Source organism: Scyliorhinus torazame, chromosome 5 (assembly GCF_047496885.1).
Source record: "Scyliorhinus torazame isolate Kashiwa2021f chromosome 5, sScyTor2.1, whole genome shotgun sequence".
Lineage (NCBI taxonomy): Eukaryota > Metazoa > Chordata > Chondrichthyes > Carcharhiniformes > Scyliorhinidae > Scyliorhinus > Scyliorhinus torazame.
In genome coordinates, this window is record NC_092711.1 from 191,045,343 (window position 1) to 191,071,090 (window position 25,748).

General features: G+C 57.2%; 1 long non-coding RNA gene across 1 annotated transcript in view; it reads left to right on the forward strand.

The window, feature by feature from the left end:
• LOC140422731 (uncharacterized) overlaps positions 1–25,737 on the forward strand; it is a 120,993-nt gene extending 95,256 nt beyond the window's left edge. Inside the window, exon 3 of the long non-coding RNA XR_011947568.1 lies at positions 25,050–25,737. This is a non-coding gene — a long non-coding RNA (uncharacterized lncRNA). The remainder of the gene's footprint in view (positions 1–25,049) is intronic.
• Positions 25,738–25,748: the final 11 nt, after the last annotated feature.

Sequence of the window (25,748 nt, forward strand, 5' to 3'; positions counted from 1 at the left end):
GCCCCCTCTCACACACGCCCCCTCTCACACACGCCCCTCTCACACACGCCCCCTCTCACACATGCACCCTCTTACACACGCCCCCTCTCACACACACACCCTCTCTCACACGCCCCCTCTCAGACACGCCCCCTCTCAGACACGCCCCCTCTCACACACTCCCCCTCTCACACACTCCCCCTCTCACACACTCCCCCTCTCACACACGCCCTCTCTCACACACGCCCTCTCTCACACACGCCCTCTCTCACACACGCCCTCTCTCACACACGCCCTCTCTCACACACGCCCTCTCTCACATCTCACACACGCCCTCTCTCACATCACACAGACACCCTCTCTCACATCTCACACACGCCCTCTCTCACATCTCACACACGCCCTCTCTCACATCTCACACACGCCCTCTCTCACATCTCACACACGCCCTCTCTCACATCTCACACACGCCCTCTCACATCTCACACAAGCACTCTCTCACACATGCCCTCTCTCACACATGCCCTCTCTCACACACGCCCTCTCTCACACACGCCCTCTCTCACACACGCCCTCTCTCACACACGCCCTCTCTCACACACGCCCTCTCTCACACACGCCCTCTCTCACACACGCCCTCTCTCACACACGCCCTCTCTCACACACGCCCTCTCTCACACACGCCCTCTCTCACACACGCCCTCTCTCACACACGCCCTCTCTTACACACGCCCTCTCTCACACACGCCCTCTCTCACACACGCCCTCTCTCACACACACCCTCTCTCACACACGCCCTCTCTCACACATGCCCTCTCTCTCACACGCCCACTCTCCCACACGCCCTCTCTCACACATGCCCTCTCTCTCACACGCCCTCTCTCCCACACGCCCTCTCTCACACACGCCCTCTCTCAAACACACCCTCTCTCACACACGCCCTCTCTCTCACACACACGACCTCTCTCTCACACACACGACATCTCTCTCACACACACAACCTCTCTCTCTCACTCACGACCTCTCTCACACACGCCCTCTCACACACGCTACCTCTCACATCTCACACACGCCCTCTCTCACATCTCACACACGCCCTCTCTCACATCTCACACACGCCCTCTCTCACATCTCACACACGCCCTCTCTCACATATCACACACGCCCTCTCTCACATCTCACACATGCCCTATCTCACATCTCACACACGACCTCTCTCACACATGCCCTCACACACACGCCCCCTCTCACACATGCCCTCACACACACGCCCCCTCTCACACACGCCCCCTCTCACACACGCCCCCTCTCACACACGTCCCCTCTCACACACGCCCCCTCTCACACACGCCCCCTCTCACACATGCCCCCTCTTACACACGCCCCCTCTCACACACGCCCCCTCTCACACACACACCCTCTCTCACACGCCCCCTCTCAGACACGCCCCCTCTCACACATGCCCCCTCTCTCACACTCCCCCTCTCACACACTCCCCCTCTCACACACTCCCCCTCTCACACACGCCCTCTCTCACACACGCCCTCTCTCACACACGCCCTCTCTCACACACGCCCTCTCTCACACACGCCCTCTCTCACACACCCCCTCTCTCACACACGACCTCTCTCACACACGACCTCTCTCACACATGCCCTCTCACACACGATATCTCTCACATCTCACACACGCCCTCTCTCGCATCTCACACACGCCCTCTCTCACATCTCACACACGCCCTCTCTCACATCTCACACACGCCCTCTCTCACATCTCACACACGCCCTCTCTCACATCTCACACATGCCCTATCTCACATCTCACACACGACCTCTCTCACACATGCCCTCACACACACGCCCCCTCTCACACACGCCCCCTCTCACACACGCCCCCTCTCACACACGCCCCCTCTCACACACGCCCCCTCTCACACACGCCCCCTCTCTCTCACGCCCCCTCTCACACACACCCCCTCTCACACACTCCCCCTCTCACACATGCCCCCTCTCACACACGCCCCCTCTCACACACCCCCCTCTCTCACACGCCCCCTCTCAGACACGCCCTCTCTCACACACGCCCTCTCTCACACACGCCCTCTCTCACACATGCCCTCTCTCACACATGCCCTCTCTCACACACGCCCTCTCACACACGCCCTCTCACACACGCCCTCTCTCACACACACCCTCTCTCACACACGGCCTCTCACACACACGCCCTCTCTCTCACACACACGCCCTCTCTCACACACACACCCTCTCTCTCAACACACACCCTTTCTCTCAACACACACCCTCTCTCTCAACACACACCGTCTCTCTCAACACAGACCCTCTCTCACACACCCTCTCTCACACACACTCCCTCTCTCACACACACTCCCTCTCTCACACACACTCCCTCTCTCACACACACTCCCTCTCTCACACACACTCCCTTTCTCACACACACTCCCTCTCTCACACACACTCCTTTCTCACACACACTCCCTCTCTCACACACACTCCCTCTCTCACACACACTCCCTCTCTCACACACACTCCCTCTCTCACACACACTCCCTTTCTCACACACACTCCCTCTCTCACACACACTCCCTCTCTCACACACACGCCCTCTCTCACACACACCCGCTCCTACACACGCCCTCTCTCACTCGCGCGTCCTCTCTCACACGCGCCCTCCCTCACGCGCGCCCTCCCTCACGCGCGCCTCCCTCACGCGCGCCTCCCTCACGCGCGCCCTCCCTCACGCGCCCTCCCTCTAACGCGCGCTCCCTGTCAAACTCCCCCTCTCACACACGCGCCCACTCTCCCTCTCTCACATACACTGCCCCCCCTCACATACACTCCCCCCCCTCTCACATACACTCCCCCCCCTCTCTCATACACTCCCTCTCTCACACACACCCTCTCTCTCACACACACCCTCTCTCACACACACACCCTCTCTCTCAACACACACCATCTCTCTCAACACAGACCCTCTCTCACACACCCAACCTCTCTCACACACACTCTCTCTCTCACACACACTCCCTCTCTCACACACACTCCCTCTCTCACACGCCCTCTCTCACACACGCCCTCTCTCACACACGCCCTCTGTCACACACGCCCTCTCTCACACACGCCCTCTCTCACACACGCCCTCTCTCACACACGCCCTCTCTCACACACGCCCTCTCTCACACACGCCCTCTCTCACACACGCCCTCTCTCACACACGCCCTCTCTCACACACGCCCTCTCTCACACACGCCCTCTGACACGCCCTCTCTCACACACGCCCTTTCACACACACGCCCTTTCACACACACGCCCTATCACACATCTCACACACGTCCTCTCTCACATCTCACACACGCCCTCTCTCACATCACACAGACACCCTCTCTCACATTTCACACACGCCCTCTCTCACATCTCACACACGCCCTCTCTCACACGCACGCCTTCTCACACACGCACGCCTTCTCTCTCACACACGCCCTCTCTCACACACGCCCTCTCTCACACACGCCCTCTCTCACACACGCCCTCTCTCACACACGCCCGCTCCTACACACGCCCTCTCTCACACGCGCGTCCTCTCTCACGCGCGCCCTCCCTCGCGAAGCCCTCCCTCACGCGCGCCCTCCCTCACGCGCCCTCCCTCACGCGCGCCCTCCCTCACGCGCGCCCTCCCTCACGCGCCCCCCTCCCTCACGCGCGCCCTCCCTCTCGCGCGCGCCCCCTGTCAAACTCCCCCTCTCACACACGCGCCCACTCTCCCTCTCTCACATACACTGCCCCCCCCTCACATACACTCCCCCCCCGCTCACATACACTCCCCCCCTCTCTCATACACTCCCTCTCACACACACTCCCTCTCACACACACTCCCTCTCTCACACACACTCCCTCTCTCACACACACTCCCTCTCTCACACACACTCCCTTTCTCACACACACTCCCTCTCTCACAACACTCCCTCACCCACACGCTCTCCCTCTCTCACAGGCACGCCCTCTCTCACACGCACGCCCTCTCTCACACGCACGCCCTCTGTCACACGCACGCCCTCTGTCACACGCACGCCCTCTGTCACACGCACGCCCTCTCACACGCACGCCCTCTCTCACACGCACGCCCTCTCTCACACGCACGCCCTCTCTCACACGCACGCCCTCTCTCACACGCACGCCCTCTCTCACACGCACGCCCTCTCTCACACGCACGCCCTCTCTCACACGCACGCCCCCTCTCACACGCACGCCCTCTCTCACACGCACGCCCTCTCTCACACGCACGCCCTCTCTCACACGCACGCCCTCTCTCACACGCTCGCCCTCTCTCACACGCACGCCCTCTCTCACACGCACGCCCTCTCTCACACGCACGCCCTCTCTCACACGCACGCCCTCTCTCACACGCACGCCCTCTCTCACACGCACGCCCTCTCTCACACGCACGCCCTCTCTCACACGCACGCCCTCTCTCACACGCACGCACTATCTCACACGCACGCCCTCTCTCACACGCACGCCCTCTCTCACACGCACGCCCTCTCTCACACGCACGCCCTCTCTCACACGCACGCCCTCTCTCACACGCACGCTTTCTCTCACACGCACGCCCACTCTCACACGCACGCCCACTCTCACGCGCACGCCCACTCTCACGCGCACGCCCTCTCTCACACGCACGCCCTCTCTCACACGCACGCCCTCTCTCACACGCACGCCCTCTCTCACACGTAAGCCCTCTCTCACACGCACGCCCTCTCACACGCACGCCCTCTCTCACACGCACGCCCTCTCTCACACGCACGCCCTCTCTCACACGCACGTCCTCTCTCACACGCACGCCCTCTCTCACACGCATGCCCTCTCTCACACGCACGCCCTCTCTCACACGCACGCCCTCTCTCACACGCGCGTCCTCTCTCACACACGCCCACTCTCACACACGCCCTCTCTCACACACGCCCTCTCTCACACACGCCCTCTCTCACACACGCCCGCTCCTACACACGCCCTCTCTCACACGCGTGTCCTCTCTCACACACGCCCTCCCTCACGCACGCCCTCCCTCACGCGCGCCCTCCCTCACGCGCGCCCTCCCTCACGCGCGCCATCCCTCACGCGCGCCCTCCCTCACGCGCGCCCTCCCTCACGCGCGCCCTCCCTCACGCACGCCCTCCCTCACGCGCGCCCTCCCTCACGCGCGCCCTCCCTCTCGCGCGCGCCCCCTCTCGCGCGCGCTCCCTGTCAAACTCCCCCTCTCACACACGCGCCCACTCTCCCTCTCTCACATACACTGCCCCCCCCTCACATACACTCCCCCCCCCTCTCACATACACTCCCCCCCCCCTCTCTCATACACTCCCTCTCTCACACACACCCTCTCTCTCACACACACCCTCTCTCAGACACACACCCTCTCTCTCCACACACACCATCTCTCTCAACACAGACCCTCTCTCACACACCCTCTCTCACACACACAACCTCTCTCACACACTCTCTCTCTCACACACTCCCTCTCTCACACACGCCCGCTCTGACACACACCCTCTCTCACACACGCCCTCTCTCACACACGCCCTCTCTCACACACGCCCTCTGACACGCCCTCTCTCACACACGCCCTTTCACACACACGCCCTATCACACATCTCACACACGTCCTCTCTCACATCTCACACACGCCCTTTCTCACATCACACCGACACCCTCTCTCACATCTCACACACGCCCTCTCTCACATCTCACACACGCCCTCTCTCACATCTCACACACGCCCTCTCTCACATCTCACACAAGCCCTCTCTCACACAAGCCCTCTCTCACACATGCCCTCTCTCACACATGCCCTCTCTCACACACGCCCTCTCTCACACGTGTGAGAGAGGGCGTGTGTGAGAGAGGGCATGTGTGAGAGAGGGCGTGTGTGAGAGAGGACGCGCGTGTGAGAGAGGGCGTGCGCGTGAGGGAGGGCGCGCGTGAGGGAGGGCGTGTGTGAGAGAGGACGCGCGTGTGAGAGAGGGCGTGTGTGAGAGAGGGCGTGTGTGAGAGGGGACGCGCGTGTGAGAGAGGGCGTGTGTAGGAGCGGGCGTGTGTGAGAGAGGGCGTGTGTGAGAGGGGACGCGCGTGTGAGAGAGGGCGTGCGTGTGAGAGAGGGCGTGCGTGTGAGAGAGGGCGTGCGTGTGAGAGAGGGCGTGCGTGTGAGAGAGGGCGTGCGTGTGAGAGAGGGCGTGCGTGTGAGAGGGCGTGCGTGTGAGAGAGGGCGTGTGTGAGAGAGGGCGTGTGGGAGAGAGGGCGTGTGGGAGAGAGGGCGTGTGGGAGAGAGGGCGTGTGGGAGAGAGGGCGTGTGAGAGAGAGGGCGTGTGAGAGAGAGGGCGTGTGAGAGAGAGGGCGTGTGAGAGAGAGGGCGTGTGTGAGAGAGGGCGTGTGTGAGAGAGGGCGTGTGTGAGAGAGGGAGTGTGTGAGAGAGGGCGTGTGTGTGAGAGGGCGTGTGTGTGAGAGGGCGTGTGTGAGAGAGGGCGTGTGTGAGAGAGGGCGTGTGTGAGAGAGGGCGTGTGTGAGAGAGGGCGTGTGTGAGAGAGGGCGTGTGTGAGAGAGGGCGTGTGTGAGAGAGGGCGTGTGTGAGAGAGGGCGTGTGTGAGAGAGGGAGTGTGTGTGAGAGGGCGTGTGTGAGAGGGCGTGTGTGAGAGAGGGCGTGTGTGAGAGAGGGCGTGTGTGAGAGAGGGCGTGTGTGAGAGAGGGCGTGTGTGAGAGAGGGCGTGTGAGAGAGGGCGTGTGTGAGAGAGGGCGTGTGTGAGAGAGGGCGTGTGTGAGAGAGGGCGTGTGTGAGAGAGGGCGTGTGTGAGAGAGGGCGTGTGTGAGAGAGGGCGTGTGTGAGAGAGGGCGTGTGCGAGAGAGGGCGTGTGCGAGAGAGGGCGTGTGCGAGAGAGGGCGTGTGCGAGAGAGGGCGTGTGCGAGAGAGGGCGTGTGCGAGAGAGGACGCGCGTGTGAAAGAGGGCGTGTGTGAGAGGGGACGTGCGTGTGAGAGAGGGCGTGTGTGAGAGAGGGCGTGTGTGAGAGGGGACGCGCGTGTGAGAGAGGGCGCGCGTGTGAGAGAGGGCGTGCGTGTGAGAGAGGGCGTGCGTGTGAGAGAGGGCGTGCGTGTGAGAGAGGGCGTGCGTGTGAGAGAGGGCATGCGTGTGAGAGAGGGCGTGCGTGTGAGAGGGCGTGCGTGTGAGAGAGGGCGTGTGTGAGAGAGGGCGTGTGTGAGAGAGGGCGTGTGGGAGAGCGGGCGTGTGAGAGAGAGGGCGTGTGAGAGAGAGGGCGTGTGAGAGAGAGGGCGTGTGTGAGAGAGGGCGTGTGTGAGAGAGGGCGTGTGTGAGAGAGGGCGTGTGTGAGAGAGGGAGTGTGTGAGAGAGGGAGTGTGTGAGAGAGGGAGTGTGTGTGAGAGGGCGTGTGTGTGAGAGGGCGTGTGTGAGATAGGGCGTGTGTGAGATAGGGCGTGTGTGAGAGAGGGCGTGTGTGAGAGAGGGCGTGTGTGAGAGAGGGCGTGTGTGAGAGAGGGCGTGTGTGAGAGAGGGCATGTGTGAGAGAGGGCTTGTGTGAGATGTGAGAGAGGGCGTGTGTGAGATGTGAGAGAAGGCGTGTGTGAGATGTGAGAGAAGGTGTGTGTGAGATGTGAGAGAGGGCGTGTGTGAGAGAGGGAGTGTGTGAGAGAGGGAGTGTGTGAGAGAGGGAGTGTGTGTGAGAGGGCGTGTGTGAGATAGGGCGTGTTTGAGAGAGGGCGTGTGTGAGAGAGGGCGTGTGTGAGAGAGGGCGTGTGTGAGAGAGGGCATGTGTGAGAGAGGGCGTGTGTGAGAGAGGGCGTGTGTGAGAGAGGGCATGTGTGAGAGAGGGCATGTGTGAGAGAGGGCTTGTGTGAGATGTGAGAGAGGGCGTGTGTGAGATGTGAGAGAGGGCGTGTGTGAGATGTGAGAGAGGGTGTGTGTGTGAAAGGGCGTGTGTGTGAAAGGGCGTGTGTGAGAGAGGGCGTGTGAGAGGGCGTGTGTGAGAGAGGGCGTGTGTGAGAGAGGGCGTGTGTGAGAGAGGGCGTGTGTGAGAGAGGGCGTGTGTGAGAGAGGGCGTGTGTGAGAGAGGGCGTGTGTGAGAGAGGGCGCGTGTGAGAGAGGGCGTGTGTGAGAGAGGGCGTGTGTGAGAGAGGGCGTGTGTGAGAGAGGGCGTGTGTGAGAGAGGGCGTGTGCGAGAGAGGGCGTGTGCGAGAGAGGGCGTGTGCGAGAGAGGGCGTGTGTCAGAGCGGGCGTGTGTGAGAGAGATGGTGTGTGTGTGAGAGAGGGTGTGAGTGAGAGAGGGAGTGTATGAGAGAGGGGGGCAGTGTATGTGAGAGAGGGAGAGTGGGCGCGTGTGTGAGAGGGGGAGTTTGACAGGGGGCGCGCGCGTGAGGGAGGGCGCGCGTGAGGGAGGGCGCGCGTGAGGGAGGGCGCGCGTGTAGGAGCGGGCGCGTGTGAGAGAGGGCGTGCGTGAGAGAGGGCATGTGTGAGAGAGGGCGTGTGTGAGAGAGGACGCGCGTGTGAGAGAGGGCGCGCGTGTGAGAGAGGGCGCGCGTGTGAGAGAGGGCGCGCCTGAGGGAGGACGCGCGTGTGAGAGAGGGCGTGTGTAGGAGCGGGCGTGTGTGAGAGAGGGCGTATGTGAGAGAGGGCGTGTGTGAGAGAGGGCGTGTGTGAGAGAGGACGCGCGTGTGAGAGAGGGCGCGCGTGTGAGAGAGGGCGTGCGTGTGAGAGAGGGCGTGCGTGTGAGAGAAGGCGTGCGTGTGAGAGAGGGTGTGTGAAAGAGGTTATGTGTGTGAGAGAGGGTGTGTGAGAGAGGGTCTGTGTTGAGAGAGATGGTGTGTGAGAGAGGGTGTGTGTGAGAGAGGGAGTGTATGAGAGAGGGGGGAGTGTATGTGAGACACACCCTCCCTCACGCGCGCCCTACCTCACGCGCGCCCTCCCTCACGCGCGCCCTCCCTCACGCGCGCCCTCCCTCACGCGTGCCCTCCCTCACGCGCGCCCTCCCTCACGCGCGCCCTCCCTCACACGCCCTCCCTCTCGCGCGCGCTCCCTGTCAAACTCCCCCTCTCACACACGCGCCCACTCTCCCTCTCTCACATACACTGCCCCCCCCTCACATACACTACCCCCCCTCTCACATACACTCCCCCCCCCTCTTTCATACACTCCCTCTCTCACACACACACCCTCTCTCTCAACACACACCATCTCTCTCAACACAGACCCTCTCTGACACACCCTCTCTCACACACACAACCTCTCTCACACACACTCTCTCTCTCACACACACTCCCTCTCTCACACGCCCTCTCTCACACACGCCCTCTCTCACACACGCCCGCTCTGACACACACCCTCTCTCACACACGTCCTCTCTCACACACGCCCTCTCTCACACACGCCCTCTCTCACACACGCCCTCTCTCACACACGCCCTCTCACACGCCCTCTCACACACGCCCTCTCACACACGCCCTCTCTCACACACGCCCTTTCACACACACGCCCTATCACACATCTCACACACGTCCTCTCTCACATCTCACACACGCCCTCTCTCACATCACACAGACACTCTCTCTCACATCTCACACACGCCCTCTCTCACATCTCACACACGCCCTCTCTCACATCTCACACACGCCCTCTCTCACATCTCACACACGCCCTCTCTCACATCTCACACAAGCCCTCTCTCACATCTCACACACGCCCTCTCTCACATCTCACACACGCCCTCTCTCACATCTCTCACACGCCCTCTCTCACATCTCACACATGCCCTCTCTCACACATGCCATCTCTCATACACGCCCTCTCTCACACACGCCCTCTCTCACACACTCCCTCTCTCACACACGCCCTCTCTCACACACGCCCTCTCTCACACACGCCCTCTCTCACACACGCCGTCTCTCACACACGCCGTCTCTCACACACGCCCTCTCTCACACACGCCCTCTCTCACACACGCCCTCTCTCACACACTCCCTCTCTCACACACGCCCTCTCTCACACACGCCCTCTCTCACACACGCCCTCTCTCACATCTCACACACGCCCTCTCTCACATCTCACGCACGCCCTCTCTCACACGCACGCCCTCTCTCACACGCAGGCCCTATCACACGCACGCCCTCTCTCACACGTGCGTCCTCTCTCACACACGCCCTCTCTCACACACGCCCTCTCTCACACACGCCCTCTCTCACACACGCCCTCTCTCACACACGCCCGCTCCTACACACGCCCTCTCTCACACGCGCGCCCTCTCTCACACACGCCCGCCCTCACGCGCGCCCGCCCTCACGCGCGCCCTCCCTCACGCGCGCCCTCCCTCATGCGCGCCCTCCCTCATGCGCGCCCTCCCTCATGCGCGCCCTCCCACATGCGCGCCCTCCCTCACGTGCGCCCTCCCTCACGCGCGCCCTCCCTCACGCGCGCCCTCCCTCACACGCGCCCACCCTCACGCGCCCTCCCTCTCGCGCGTGCCGCCTCTCGCGCGCGCTCCCTGTCAAACTCCCCCTCTCACACACGCGCCCACTCTCCCTCTCTCACATACACTGCCCCCCCTCACATACACTCCCCCCCCCTCTCACATACACTCCCCCCCCTCTCTCATACACTCCCTCTCTCACACACACCCTCTCTCACACACACACCCTCTCTCTCAACACACACCATCTCTCTCAACACAGATCCTCTCACACACACGCCCTCTCCCACACATGCCCTCTCTCTCACACGCCCTCTCTCCCACACGCATTCTCTCACACACGCCCTCTCTCAAACACGCCCTCTCTCACATCGCACACACGCCCTCTCTCACATCTCACACACGCCCTCTCTCACACTCGCCCTCTCTCACACTCGCCCTCTCTCACACACGTTCTCTCACACACACCCTCTCTCACACACGCCCTCTCTCACACACGCCCTCCCTCATGCGCGCCCTCCCTCACGCGCGCCCTCCCTCACGCGCGCCCTCCCTCACGCGCGCCCTCCCTCACGCGCGCCCTCCCTCACGCGCGCCCTCCCTCACGCGCGCCCTCCCTCACGCGCGCCCTCCCTCACGCGCGCCCTCCCTCACGCGCGCCCTTCACGCGCGCCCTCCCTCACGCGCGCCCTCCCTCTCGCGCGCGCCCCCCTCTCGCGCGCGCCCCCTGTCAAACTCCCCCTCTCACACACGCGCCCACTCTCTCTCACATACACTGCCCCCCCCTCACATACACTCCCCCCCCTCTCACATACACTCCCCCCCTCTCTCATTCACTCCCTCTCTCACACACACCCTCTCTCACACACACACCCTCTCTCTCAACACACACCATCTCTCTCAACACAGACCCTCTCTCACATGCCCTCTCTCACACACACTCTCTCTCTCACACTCACTCCCTCTCTCACACGCACTCTCTCACACACGCCCGCTCTGACACACACCCTCTCTCACACACGCCCTGTCTCGCACACGCCCTCTCTCACACACGCCCTCTCTCACACACGCCCTCTCACACGCCCTCTCTCACACACGACCTCTCTCACACACGACCTCTCTCACGCACGACCTCTCTCACACACGACCTCTCTCACACACGACCTCTCTCACACATGCCCTCTCACACACGCCCTCTCACACACGCTATCTCTCACATCTCACACACGCCCTCTCTCACATCTCACACACGCCCTCTCTCACATCTCACACAAGCCCTCTCTCACATCTCACACACGCCCTCTCTCACATCTCACACACGCCCTCTCTCACATCTCACACACGCCCTCTCTCACATCTCACACACGCCCTCTCTCACATCTCACACACGACCTCTCTCACACATGCCCTCACACACACGCCCCCTCTCACACACGCCCCCTCTCACACACGCCCCCTCTCACACACGCCCCCTCTCACACACGCCCCCTCTCACACACGCCCCCTCTCACACACGCCCCCTCTCTCACACGCCCCCTCTCAGACACGCCCCCTCTCACACATGCCCCCTCTCACACACGCCCTTTCTCACACACGCCCTTTCTCACACACGCCCTTTCTCACACACGCCCTTTCTCACACTCGCCCTCTCTCACACACGCCCTCTCACACACGCCCTCTCTCACACACGTCCTCTCTCACACACGCCCTCTCTCACACACGCCCTCTCTCACACACGCCCTCTCTCACACACGCCCTCTCTCACACACGCCCTCTCTCACACACACACGCCCTCTCTCACACACACACCCTCTCTCTCAACACACACCCTCTCTCTCAACACACACCCTCTCTCTCAACACACACCGTCTCTCTCAACACAGCCCTCTCTCACACACCCTCTCTCACACACACTTCCTCTCTCACACACACTCTCTCTCTCACACACACTCCCTCTCTCACACACACTCCCTCTCTCACACACACTCCCTCTCTCACACACACTCCCTCTCTCACACACACTCCCTCTCTCACACACACTCCCTCTCTCACACACACTCCCTCTCTCACAACACTCCCTCTCTCACAAGCTCTCCCTCTCTCACAAGCTCTCCCTCTCTCAGAGGCACGCCCTCTCTCACACGCACGCCCTCTCTCACACGCACGCCCTCTCTCACACGCACGCCCTCTCTCACACGCACGCCCTCTCTCACACGCACGCCCTCTCTCACACGCACGCCCTCTCTCACACGCACGCCCTCTCTCACACGCACGCCCTCTCTCACACGCACGCCCTCTCCCACACGCACGCCCTCTCTCACACGCACGCCCTCTCTCACACGCACGCCCTCTCTCACACGCACGCCCTCTCTCACACGCACTCCCTCTCTCACACACACTCCCTCTCTCACACACACTCCCTCTCTCACACGCACGCCCTCTCCCACACGCACGCCCTCTCCCACACGCACGCCCTCTCTCACACGCAAGCCCTCTCTCACACGCGCGCTCTCTCACACGCGCGCTCTCTCACACACGCCCTCTCACACACGCCCGCTCCTACACACGCCCTCCCTCACGCGCGTCCTCCCTCACGCGCGCCCTCCCTCACGCGCGCCCTCCCTCACGCGCGCCCTCCCTCACGCGCGCCCTCCCTCACGCGCGCCCTCCCTCACGCGCGCCCTCCCTCACGCGCGCCCTCCCTCACGCGCGCCCTCCCTCACGCGGGCCCTCCCTCACGCGGGCCCTCCCTCACGCGGGCCCTCCCTCACGCGTGCCCTCCCTCTCGCGCGCGCCCTCCCTCTCGCGCGCGCCCTCCCTCTCGCGCGCGCCCTCCCTCTCGCGCGCGCCCCCTCTCGCGCGCGCCCCCTGTCAAACTCCCCCTCTCACACACGCGCCCACTCTCTCTCTCTCACATACACTGCCCCCCCCTCACATACACTCCCCCCCCCCCTCTCACATACACTCCCCCCCCTCTCTCATACACTCCCTCTCTCACACACACCCTCTCTCACACACACACCCTCTCTCTCAACACACACCATCTCTCTCAACACAGACCCTCTCTCACACACCCTCTCTCACACACACAACCTCTCTCACACACACTCTCTCTCTCACACACACTCCCTCTCTCACACTCGCCCTCTCTCACACACGCCCTCTCTCACACACGCCCTCTCTCACACACGCCCTCTCTCACACACGCCCTCTCTCTCACACGCCCTCTCTCCCACACGCATTCTCTCACACACGCCCTCTCTCAAACACGCCCTCTCTCACATCGCACACACGCCCTCTCTCACATCTCACACACGCCCTCTCTCACACTCGCCCTCTCTCACACACGTTCTCTCACACACACCCTCTCTCACACACGCCCTCCCTCACGCGCGCCCTCCCTCACGCGCGCCCTCCCTCACGCGCGCCCTCCCTCACGCGCGCCCTCCCTCACGCGCGCCCTCCCTCACGCGCGCCCTCCCTCACGCGCGCCCTCCCTCACGCGCGCCCTCCCTCACGCGCGCCCTCCCTCACGCGCGCCCTCCCTCACGCGCGCCCTCCCTCACGCGCGCCCTCCCTCACGCGCGCCCTCCCTCACGCGCGCCCTCCCTCACGCGCGCCCTTCTTCACGCGCGCCCTCCCTCACGCGCGCCCTCCCTCTCGCGCGCGCCCCCCTCTCGCGCGCGCCCCCTGTCAAACTCCCCCTCTCACACACGCGCCCACTCTCTCTCTCTCACATACACTGCCCCCCCCTCACATACACTCCCCCCCTCTCACATACACTCCCCCCCTCTCTCATTCACTCCCTCTCTCACACACACCCTCTCTCACACACACACCCTCTCTCTCAACACACACCATCTCTCTCAACACAGACCCTCTCTCACATACCCTCTCTCACACACACAACCTCTCTCACACACACTCTCTCTCTCACACTCACTTCCTCTCTCACACGCACTCTCTCACACACGCCCGCTCTGACACACACCCTCTCTCACACACGCCCTGTCTCGCACACGCCCTCTCTCACACACGCCCTCTCTCACACACGCCCTCTCACACGCCCTCTCTCACACACGCCCTCTCTCACACACGACCTCTGTCACACACGACCTCTCTCACACACGACCTCTCTCACACACGACCTCTCTCACACACGACCTCTCTCACACACGAACTCTCTCACACCCGACCTCTCTCACACACGACCTCTCTCACACACGACCTCTCTCACACGCCCTCTCACACACGCTATCTCTCACATCTCACACACGCCCTCTCTCACATCTCACACACGCCCTCTCTCACATCTCACACAAGCCCTCTCTCACACCTCACACACGCCCTCTCTCACATCTCACACACGCCCTCTCTCACATCTCACACACGCCCTCTCTCACATCTCACACACGCCCTCTCTCACATCTCACACACGCCCTCTCTCACATCTCACACACGCCCTCTCTCACATCTCACACACGACCTCTCTCATACATGCCCTCACACACACGCCCCCTCTCACACACGCCCCCTCTCACACGCCCCCTCTCACACACGCCCCCTCTCACACACGCCCCCTCTCACACACGCCCCCTCTCACACACGCCCCCTCTCTCACACTCCCCCTCTCAGACACGCCCCCTCTCAGACATGCCCCCTCTCACACACTCCCCCTCTCACACACTCCCCCTCTCACACACGCCCTTTCTCACACACGCCCTCTCTCACACACGCCCTCTCTCACACACGCCCTCTCTCACACACGCCCTCTCTCACACACGCCCTCTCTCTCACAAACGCCCTCTCTCTCACACGCCCTCTCTCACACACGCCCTCTCTCACACACGTCCTCTCTCACACACGCCCTCTCTCTCACACGCCCTCTCTCTCACACGCCCTCTCACACACACGCCCTGTCTCTCACACACACGCCCTCTCTCACACACACACCCTCTCTCTCAACACACACCCTCTCTCTCAACACACACCCTCTCTCTCAACACACACCCTCTCTCTCAACACACACCCTCTCTCTCAACACACACCGTCTCTCTCAACACAGACCCTCTCTCACACACCCTCTCTCTAACACACCCTCTCTCTCACACACCCTCTCTCACACACACTCCCTCTCTCACACACACTCCCTCTCTCACACACACTCCCTCTCTCACACACACTCCCTCTCTCACACACACTCCCTCTCTCACACACACTCCCTCTCTCACACACACTCCCTCTCTCACAACACTCCCTCACCCACACGCTCTCCCTCTCTCACAGGCACGCCCTCTCTCACGCACGCCCTCTCTCACACGCACGCCCTCTCTCACACGCACGCCCTCTCTCACACGCTCGCCCTCTCTCACACGCACGCCCTCTCTCACACGCACGCCCTCTCTCACACGCACGCCCTCTCTCACACGCATGCCCTCTCTCACACGCACGCCCTCTCTCACACGCACGCCCTCTCTCACACGCACGACCTCTCTCACACGCACGCCCTCTCTCACACGCACGCCTTCTCTCTCACGCACGCCCTCTCTCACACGCACGCCCTCTCTCACACGCACGCCCTCTCTCACACGCACGCCCTCTCTCACACGCACGCCCTCTCTCACACGCACGCCCTCTCTCACACGCACGCCCTCTCTCACACGCACGCCCTCTCTCACACGCACGCCCTCTCTCACACGCACGACCTCTCTCACACGCACGCCCTCTCTCACACGCACGCCCTCTCTCACACGCACGCCCTCTCTCACACGCGCGCCCTCTCTCACACGCGCGTCCTCTCTCACACGCGCGTCCTCTCTCACACGCGCGTCCTCTCTCACACGCGCGTCCTCTCTCACACGCGCGTCCTCTCTCACACGCGCGTCCTCTCTCACACACGCCCTCTCTCACACACGCCCTCTCACACCCGCCCGCTCCTACACACGCCCTCTCTCACACGCGCGTCCTCTCTCACACGCGCGTCCTCTCTCACACGCGCGCCCTCCCTCACGCGCGCCCTCCCTCACGCGCGCCCTCCCTCACGCGCGCCCTCCCTCACGCGCGCCCTCCCTCACGCGCGCCCTCCCTCACGCGCGCCCTCCCTCTTGCGCGCGCCCCCTCTCGCGCGCGCCCCCTGTCAAACTCCCCCTCTCACACACGCGCCCACTCTCCCTCTCTCACATACTCTGCCCCCCCCTCACATACACTCCCCCCCCCCTCTCACATACACTCCCCCCCCTCTCTCATACACTCCCTCTCTCACACACACCCTCTCTCTCACATACACCCTCTCTCTCACACACACCCTCTCTCACACACACACCCTCTCTCTCGCACACACCCTCTCTCTCACACACACCCTCTCTCTCACACACACCCTCTCTCTCACACACACCCTCTCTCTCACACACACCCTCTCTCTCACACACACCCTCTCTCACACACACCCTCTGTCTCACACACACCCTCTGTCTCACACACACCCTCTGTCTCACACACACCCTCTGTCTCACACACACACCTTCTCTCACACACACACCTTCTCTCACACACACACTCTCTCACACCCCCACCCCTCTCTGACACACACGTCGAGCACCCGGTTAAGGTCAGGTGACAGTGGCCGCTGGTCAGGATCTCTTGGGTTCGAAGTGGTAACTGCTGCTCGGCTGGGCTCGTCCTTCTGGTCATGGCCGTTTTACTCGAACTTGCTTCTGGTGTTGCTGCAGTTGGCAATGGTCGTGACCGGCTTACCAAGGCCAAAAGAGAGTGAGCATGTGGCGAACTCTTCCTTTATACTTGGGGGGGCTTTCGCACTCTTTTGGGCGTTCCTTCGATTTGGGCCTTACTAATTGGGTGATCACTGATCTCTCCGTTCCATTCCTTCGCCAATAAATGGGCGGGGATCTGGATGACTGGGCGTGTCTCAAGCAGTCATTGACCCCGTTGTTTGTGTTTCCCTTGGACTGGAAGTGGCACCAAAATGTCTGGGACTGTCCCGGTTGCTGGAGTACCAGTCCTTTGTGTTGGGGAGATGGGTCATCACCTGCTAATCGGCCTGATTAACATGCTAATAGGACAGGGTTTCGATATCGTCTAGACTTTGCTGACAAATATGCATTTCAGGCTCTGAACCTCTCTGACTCTTGGCTTGTCGATTTTACCCATCAGTCTTTGCGGGTTGCTCTGTACTTAGTTGTCAGTGGCCATCCCAGATGGCTACACTTGGCATGGGAGTGTTTGATGGGGACAGTGTGGAGGGAGATTTACTCTGTCTCTAACCCGTGCTGTACCTGTATTGGGAGTGTTCAATGGGGACAGTGTAGAGGGAGATTTACTCTGTATCTAACCCGTGCTGTACCTGTCCTGGGAGTGTTTGATGGGGACACTGTTGAGGGAGCTTTACTCTGTATCCAACCCGTGCTGTACCTGTCCTGGGAGTGTTTGATGGGGACACTGTTGAGGGAGACTTACTCTGCATCTAACCCCATGCTGTACCTGTCCTGGGAGTGTTTGATGGGGATAGTGTAGCGGGAGCTTTACTCTGTATCTAACCCCGTGCTGTACCTGTCCTGGGAGTGTTTGATGGGGACAGTGTAGAGGGAGATTTACGCTGTATCTAACCCGTGCTCTACCTGTCTTCGGAGTGTTCGATGGGGATAGTGTAGAGGGAGATTTACTCTGTATCTAACCCGTGCTGTGCCTGTCTTGGGAGTGTTCGATGGGGACAGTGTAGAGGGAGATTTACTCTGTATCTAACCCGTGCTGAACCTGTCTTGGGAGCGTTCGATGGGGACAGTGTAGAGGGAGATTTACTCTGTATCTAACCTGTGCTGTACCTGTCCTGGGAGTGTTTGATGGGGACAGTGTAGAGGGAGATTTACTCTGTATCTAACCCGTGCTGTGCCTGTCTTGGGAGTGTTCGATGGGGACAGTGTAGAGGGAGATTTACTCTGTATCTAACCTGTGCTGTACCTGTCCTGGGAGTGTTTGACGGGGACACTGTTGAGGAAGCTTTACTCTGTATCCAACCCGTGCTGTACCTGTCCTGGGAGTGTTTGATGTGGCCATTGTAGAGGGAGCTTTACTCTGTATCTAACTCGTGCTGTATCTGTCCTGGGAGTGTTTGTTAGGGACAGTGTAGAGGGAGACTTATTCTGCATCTAACCCCATGCTGTAGCTCCCCTGGGAGTGTATCATGGGGATAGTGTAGAGGGAGCTCTACTCTGTATCTAACCTGTGCTATACCTGTCTTGGGAGTGTTTGATGGGCAGTGTAGAAGGAGCTTTACTCTGTATCTAACCCGTGCAATACCTGTCTTGGGAGTGTTTGATGGGCAGTGTAGAAGGAGCTTTACTCGGTATCTAACCCGTGCTTTCCTGTCCTGGGAGTGTTTGATGGGAACAGTGTAGAGGGAACCTTATTCTGTATCTGACCCCTTGCTCCAACTGTCCTGGAAGTGTTTGATGGGGACAGTGTAGAAGGAGCTACACTCTGTATCTAACTCTGAGCTGTATGGCAGGGGGGTTGGCACGGGAGCAATAGGTCAGAAAGTGAGAGCATTGAGGGAGAACTAGGGAATAGGGACAGTGGGACTCTGAGGCAGAGCAGACAGGGAGAAGTTACTGAACACAGCGGGTCTGGTGGCCTGAAGTGCATATGTTTTAATGCAAGAAGTATTACGGGTAAGGCAGATGAACTTAAGAGCTTGGAACTATGATGTTGTTGCCATTACAGAGACCTGGTTGAGGGAAGGGCAGGATTGGCAGCTAAACGTTCCAGGATTTAGATGTTTCAGGCGGGATAGAGGGGGATGTAAAAGGGGTGGCGGAGTTGCGCTACTGGTTAGGGAGAATATCACAGCTGTACTACGGGAGGACACCTCAGAGGGCAGTGAGGCTATATGGGTAGAGATCAGGAATAAGAAGGGTGCAGTCACAATGTTGGGGGTTTACTACAGGCCTCCCAACAGCCAGCGGGAGATAGAGGAGCAGATAGGTACACAGATTTTGGAAAAGAGTAAAAACAACAGGGTTGTGATGATGGGAGACTTCTACTTCCCCAATATTGACTGGAACTCACTTAGTGCCAGGGGCTTAGACGGGGCAGAGTTTGTAAGGAGCATCCAGGAGGTCTTCTTAAAACAATATGTAGACAGTCCAACTAGGGAAGGGTCGGTACTGGACCTGGTATTGGGGAATGAGCCCGGCCAGGTGGTAGAAGTTTCAGTAGGGGAACATTTCGGGAACAGTGAGCACAATTCAGTAATTTTTAAAGTGCTGGTGGACAAGGATAAGAGTGGTCCTAGGATGAATGTGCTAAATTGGGGGAAGGATAATTATAACAATATTAGGCGGGAACTGAAGAACATAGATTGGGGGCGGATGTTTGAGGGCAAATCAACATCTGACATGTGGGAGGCTTTCAAGTGTCAGTTGAAAGGAATTCTGGACCGGCATGTTCCTGTGAAGAAGAAGGATAAATACGGCAATTTTCGGGAACCTTGGATAACGAGAGATATTGTAGACCTCGTCAAAAAGAAAAAGGAGGCATTTGTCAGGGCTAAAAGGCTGGGAACAGACGAAGCCTGTGTGGAATATAAGGAAAGTAGGAAGGAAATTAAGCAAGGAGTCAGGAGGGCTAGAAGGTGGTAAAAGAGGGGGAGGGGTGGCATTGTTAGTCAAGGACAATATTATGGTGGCAGAAAGGACGTTTGATGAGGACTCGTCTACTGAGGTAGTATGGGCTGAGGTTAGAAACAGGAAAGGAGAGGTCACCCTGTTAGGGGTTTTCTATAGGCCTCCGAAAAGTTCCAGAGATGTAGAGGAGAGGATTGCAAAGATGATTCTGGATAGGAGCGAAAGCAACAGGGTAGTTGTTATGGGGGACTTTAACTTTCCAAATATTGACTGGAAACGCTATACTTCGAGTACATTAGATGGGTCCGTTTTTGTCCAATGTGTGCAGGAGGGTTTCCTGACACAGTATGTAGATAGGCCAATGAGAGGCGAGGCCATATTAGATTTGGTACTGGGTAATGAACCAGGACAGGTGTTAGATTTGGAGGTAGGTGAGAACTTTGGTGATTGTGACCACAATTCGATTATGTTTACTTTAGTGATGGAAAGGGATAGTTATATACCACAGGGCAAGAGTTATATCTGGGGGAAAGGCAATTATGATGCGATGAGGCAAGACTTAGGATACATCGGATGGAGAGGAAAACTGCAGGGGATGGGCACAATGGAAATGTGGAGCTTGTTCAAGGAACAGCTACTGAGTGTCCTTGATAAGTATGTACCTGTCAGGCAGGGAGGAAGTGGTCGAGTGAGGGAACCGTGGTATGCTAAAGCAGTCAAAACACTTGTCAAGAGGAAGAAGGAGACTTATGTAAAGATGAGACATGAAGGTTCAGTTAGGGCGCTCGAGAGTTACAAGTTAGCTAGGAAGGAACTAAAGAGAGAGCTAAGTAGAGCCAGGAGGGGACATGAGAAGTCTTTGGCAGGTAGGATCAAGGATAACCCTAAAGCTTTCTATAGATATGTCAGGAATAAATGAATGACTAGGGTAAGAGTAGGGCCAGTCAAGGACAGTAGGGGGAAGTTGTGCTTGGAGTCCGAGGAGATAGGAGAGGGGCTAAATGAATATTTTTCGTCAGTATTCACACAGGAAAAAGACAATGTTGTCGAGGAGAATGCTGAGATTCAGGCTACTAGACTAGAAGGGCTTGAAGTTCATAAGGAGGAGGTATTAGCAATTCTGGAAAGTGTGAAAATAGATAAGTCACCTGGGCCGGATGGGATTTATCCTAGGATTCTCTGGGAAGCTAGGGAGGAGATTGCTGAGCCTTTGGCCTTGATCTTTAAGTCATCTTTGTCTACAGGAATAGTGCCAGAAGACTGGAGGATAGCAAATGTTGTCTCCTTGTTCAAGAAGGGGAGCAGAGATAACCCCGGTAACTATAGACCAGTGAGCCTTACTTCTGTTGTGGGAAAAATCTTGGAAAGGTTTATAAGATATAGGATGTATAATCATCTGGAAAGGAATAATTTGATAGTCAACACAGTTTTGTGAAGAGTAGGTCGTGCCTCACAAATCTTATAGAGTTCTTTGAGAAGGTGACCAAACAGATGGATGAGGGTAAAGCAGCTGGTGTGGTGTATATGGATTTCAGTAAAGCATTTGATAAGGTTCCCCGTGGTAGGCTACTGCAGAAAATACGGAGGCATGGGATTCAGGGTGATTTAGCAGTTTGGATCAGAAATTGGCTAGCTGGAAGAAGACAAAGGGTGGTGGTTGATGGGAAATGTTCAGACTGGAGTCCAGTTACTAGTGGTGTACCACAAGGATCTGTTTTGGGGCCACTGCTGTTTGTCATTTTTATAAATGACCTGGAGGAGGGCGTAGAAGGATGGGTGAGTAAATTTGCAGATGACACTAAAGTCGGTGGAGTTGTGGACAGTGCGGAAGGCTGTTACAAGTTACAGAGGGACATAGATAAGCTGCAGAGCTGGGCTGAGAGGTGGCAAGTGGAGTTTAATGCAGAAAAGTGTGAGGTGATTCATTTTGGGAGACAGAGTACTGGGCTAATGGTAAGATTCTTGGTAGTGTGGATGAGCAGAGAGATCTCGGTGTCCATGTACATAGATCCCTGAAAGTTGCCACCCAGGTTGAGAGGGTTTTTAAGAAGGCGTATGGTGTGTTAGCTTTTATTGGTAGAGGGATTGAGTTTCGGAGCCATGAGGTCATGTTGCAGCTGTACAAAACTCTGGTGCGGCCGCATTTGGAGTATTGCGTGCAATTCTGGTCGCTGCATTATAGGAAGGATGTGGAAGCATTGGAAAGGGTGCAGAGGAGATTTACCAGAATGTTGCCTGGTATGGAGGGAAAGCTGAGGGACTTGAGGCTGTTTTCGTTAGAGAGAAGAAGGTTAAGAGGTGACTTAATTGAGGCATACAAATGATCAGAGGATTAGATAGGGTGGACAGTGAGCGCCTTTTTCCTCTGATGGTGATGTCTAGCACGAGGGGACATAGCTTAAAATTGAGGGGAGATAGATACAGGACAGATGTCAGAGGTAGGTTCTTTACTCAGAGAGTAGTAAGGGCGTGGAATGCCCTGCTTCCAACAGCAGTGGACTCGCCAACACTAAGGGCATTCAAATGGTCATTGGATAGACATATGGATGATAAGGGAATGGTGTAGATGGGCTTTAGAGTGGTTTCACAGGTCGGCGCAACATCGAGGACCAAAGGGCCTGTACTGCGCTGTAATGTTCTATGTTCTATGAAGGGGTCACGAAAAGTCATTGGCAAAGAGGGTTGAGGAAAATCCCAAGGCTTTTTACACGGACATAAAAAGCAAGAGGGTAGCCAGGGAAAGGGTTGGCCCACTGAAGGATAGGCAAGGGAATCTATGTGTGGAGTCAGAGGAAATGGGCGAGGTACTAAATGAATACTTTGCATCAGTATTCACCAAAGAGAAGGAATTGGTAGATGTTGAGTCTGGAGAAGGGTGTGTCACATTGAGATCCAAAAAGACGAGGTGTTGGGTGTCTTAAAAAATATTAAGGTAGATAAGTCCCCAGGGCCTGATGGGATCTACCCCAGAATACAGAAGATGGCTGGAGAGGAAATTGCTGAGGCCTTGACAGAAATCTTTGGATCCTCACTGTCTTCAGGTAATGTCCCGGAGGACTGGAGAATAGTCAATGTTGTTCCTCTGTTTAAGAAGGGTAGCAAGGATAATCCAGGGAACTACAGGCCAGTGAGCCTTACTTCAGTGGTTGGGAAATTCCTGGAGAGAATTCTTCGAGACAGGATCTACTCCCATTTGGAAGCAAATGGACGTATTAGTGAGAGGCAGCATGGTTTTGTGAAGGGGAGGTCGTGTTTCACTAACTTGATAGTGTTTTTCGAGGAGGTCACAAAGATGATTGATGCAGGTCGGGCAGTGGATGTTGTCTATATGGACTTCACTAAGGCCTTTGACAAGGTCCCTCATGGTAGACTAGTACAAAAGGTGAAGTCACACGGGATCAGGGGTGAGCTGGCAAGGTGGATACAGAACTGGCTAGGTCATAGAAGGCAAAGAGTGGCAATGGAAGGATGCTTTTCTAATTGGAGGGCTGTGACTAGTGGTGTTCCACAGGGATCAGTGCTGGGACCTTTGCTGTTTGTAGTATATATAAGTGATTTGGAGGAAAATGTAACTGGTCTGATTAGTAAGTTTGCAGACGACACAAAGGTTGGTGGAATTGCGGATAGCGATGAGGACTGTCAGGGGATACAGCAGGATTTAGATTGTTTGGAGACTTGGGCGGAGAGATGGCAGATGGAGTTTAATCCGGACAAATGTGAGCATTTTGGAAGGTCTAACGCAGGTAGGGAATATACAGTGAATGGTAGAACCCTCAAGAGTATTGAAAGTCAGAGAGATCTAGGAGTACAGGTCCACAGGTCACTGAAAGAGGCAACACAGGTGGAGAAGGTAGTCAAGAAGGAATACGGCATGCTTGCCTTCATTGGCCGGGGCATTGAATCTAAGAATTGGCAAGTCATGTTGCAGCTGTATAGAACCTTAGTTAGGCCACACTTGGAGTACAGTGTTCAATTCTGGTCACCACACTACCAGAAGGATGTGGAGGCTTTAGAGAGGGTGCAGAAGAGATTTACCAAAATGTTGCCTGGTATGGAGGGCATTAACTATGAGGAGCGGTTGAATAAACTCGGTTTGTTCTCACTGGAACGAAGGAGGTTGAGGGGCGACCTGATAGAGGTCTACAAAATTATGAGGGGCATTGACAGAGTGGATAGTCAGAGGCTTTTCCCCGGGGTAGAGGGGTCAATTACTAGGGGGCATAGGTTTAAGGTGAGAGGGGCAAGGTTTCGAGTAGATGTACGAGGCAAGTTTTTTACACAGAGGTTAGTGGGTGCCTGGAACTCGCTACCGGAGGAGGTGGTGGAAGCAGGGACGATGGTGACATTTAAGGGGCATCTTGACAAATACATGAATAGGATGGGAATAGAGGACCCAGGAAGTGTAGAAGATTGCAGTTAGTCGGGCAGCATGGTCGGCACGGGCTTGGAGGGCCGAAGGGCCTGTTCCTGTGCTTTACATTTCTTTGTTCTTTGTTTGTTTGTATCTGTCCTGGGAGCATTTGATGGGACAGTGTAGAGGGAGACTTATTCTGATCTAACTCCTTGCTGTATCTGGCCTGGGAGTGTTTGATGGGGTGAATGCAGATGGTGCTTTACTCTGTATCTTACCCTGTGCTGTTCTTGCCCTTGGAGTGTTTGATAGGAACAGTGTAGAGGGAGGTTTACTCTCTATCTCACCCCGTGCTGTCCGTGTTTTCCCTCCATCAGCATTCATTGTCACAGTTCCAGTTTGTCATTGGGGATTTGGGAAACAATCCAAGTGTTTCAAGCATTAGTGCTCTACTGTTACCCGGTGTGAACCACATTATTAATTAATTGGTTATTTGTTCTAAACATATATTATTACTTTCAAATAAACCATTAGATGATAGCAAACCACTAGCAAACTGAAATTATTGCATTCAAAGAATCTCATCAAAACTTTCCTCTTCCTCAGCTCCACACAGTCAGGGAAAAACAGAAAAGCAGCAATATTCCAGCCTCACACTCCAGAGACGTGCTGCCAGCAGAAAGAACTTGTGATTTTACTGAATGTTTTTTGAAGAAATGGTGAAGAACAAATATTCAATATTTTGATTAACAAAATATTCAGGTAATTTTCAGCAACAAACATGAACGATGGAACTTTAGAACCGTGAGTGTTGATAATGGAGCCCTCCTGTTTTGACATGTGAAGTGACCCTGATAAGCAACATGCTACAAAATCTCAGCACACGACCAAATCCTCCAACATCGGAGGTCAAACTGTGCAGTCTTAATGCACTTCAGAACCTTGTTTTGTGGGAGTACAATTCGGCTGAAAACCTTGCGTCAGAGAATACGATCTAAAGTTAGAATCATAAAATAACATTTGGCGAATTTTTGTCTCTTTATCCATAATTGTGCATTTTGCAGAATCTCATTCAAAACTTGGGGAAGTGTAAATGTCACATGGCTGTGAGATAATGTAATATGTTAATATTTAGCAACAAATAGGAATGAGGCAACTTTTCCGCACACTGCAAAATGTGTAAGTTTTATTAAAGTTTCTGCCCGGATTCAAACAGGGGACCTTTTGAGTGTCAGTTGAATGCGATAAACACTGCGCTACAGGAAAATATAAAACAATAAAATATTTAGAATTTGATATGTGTCA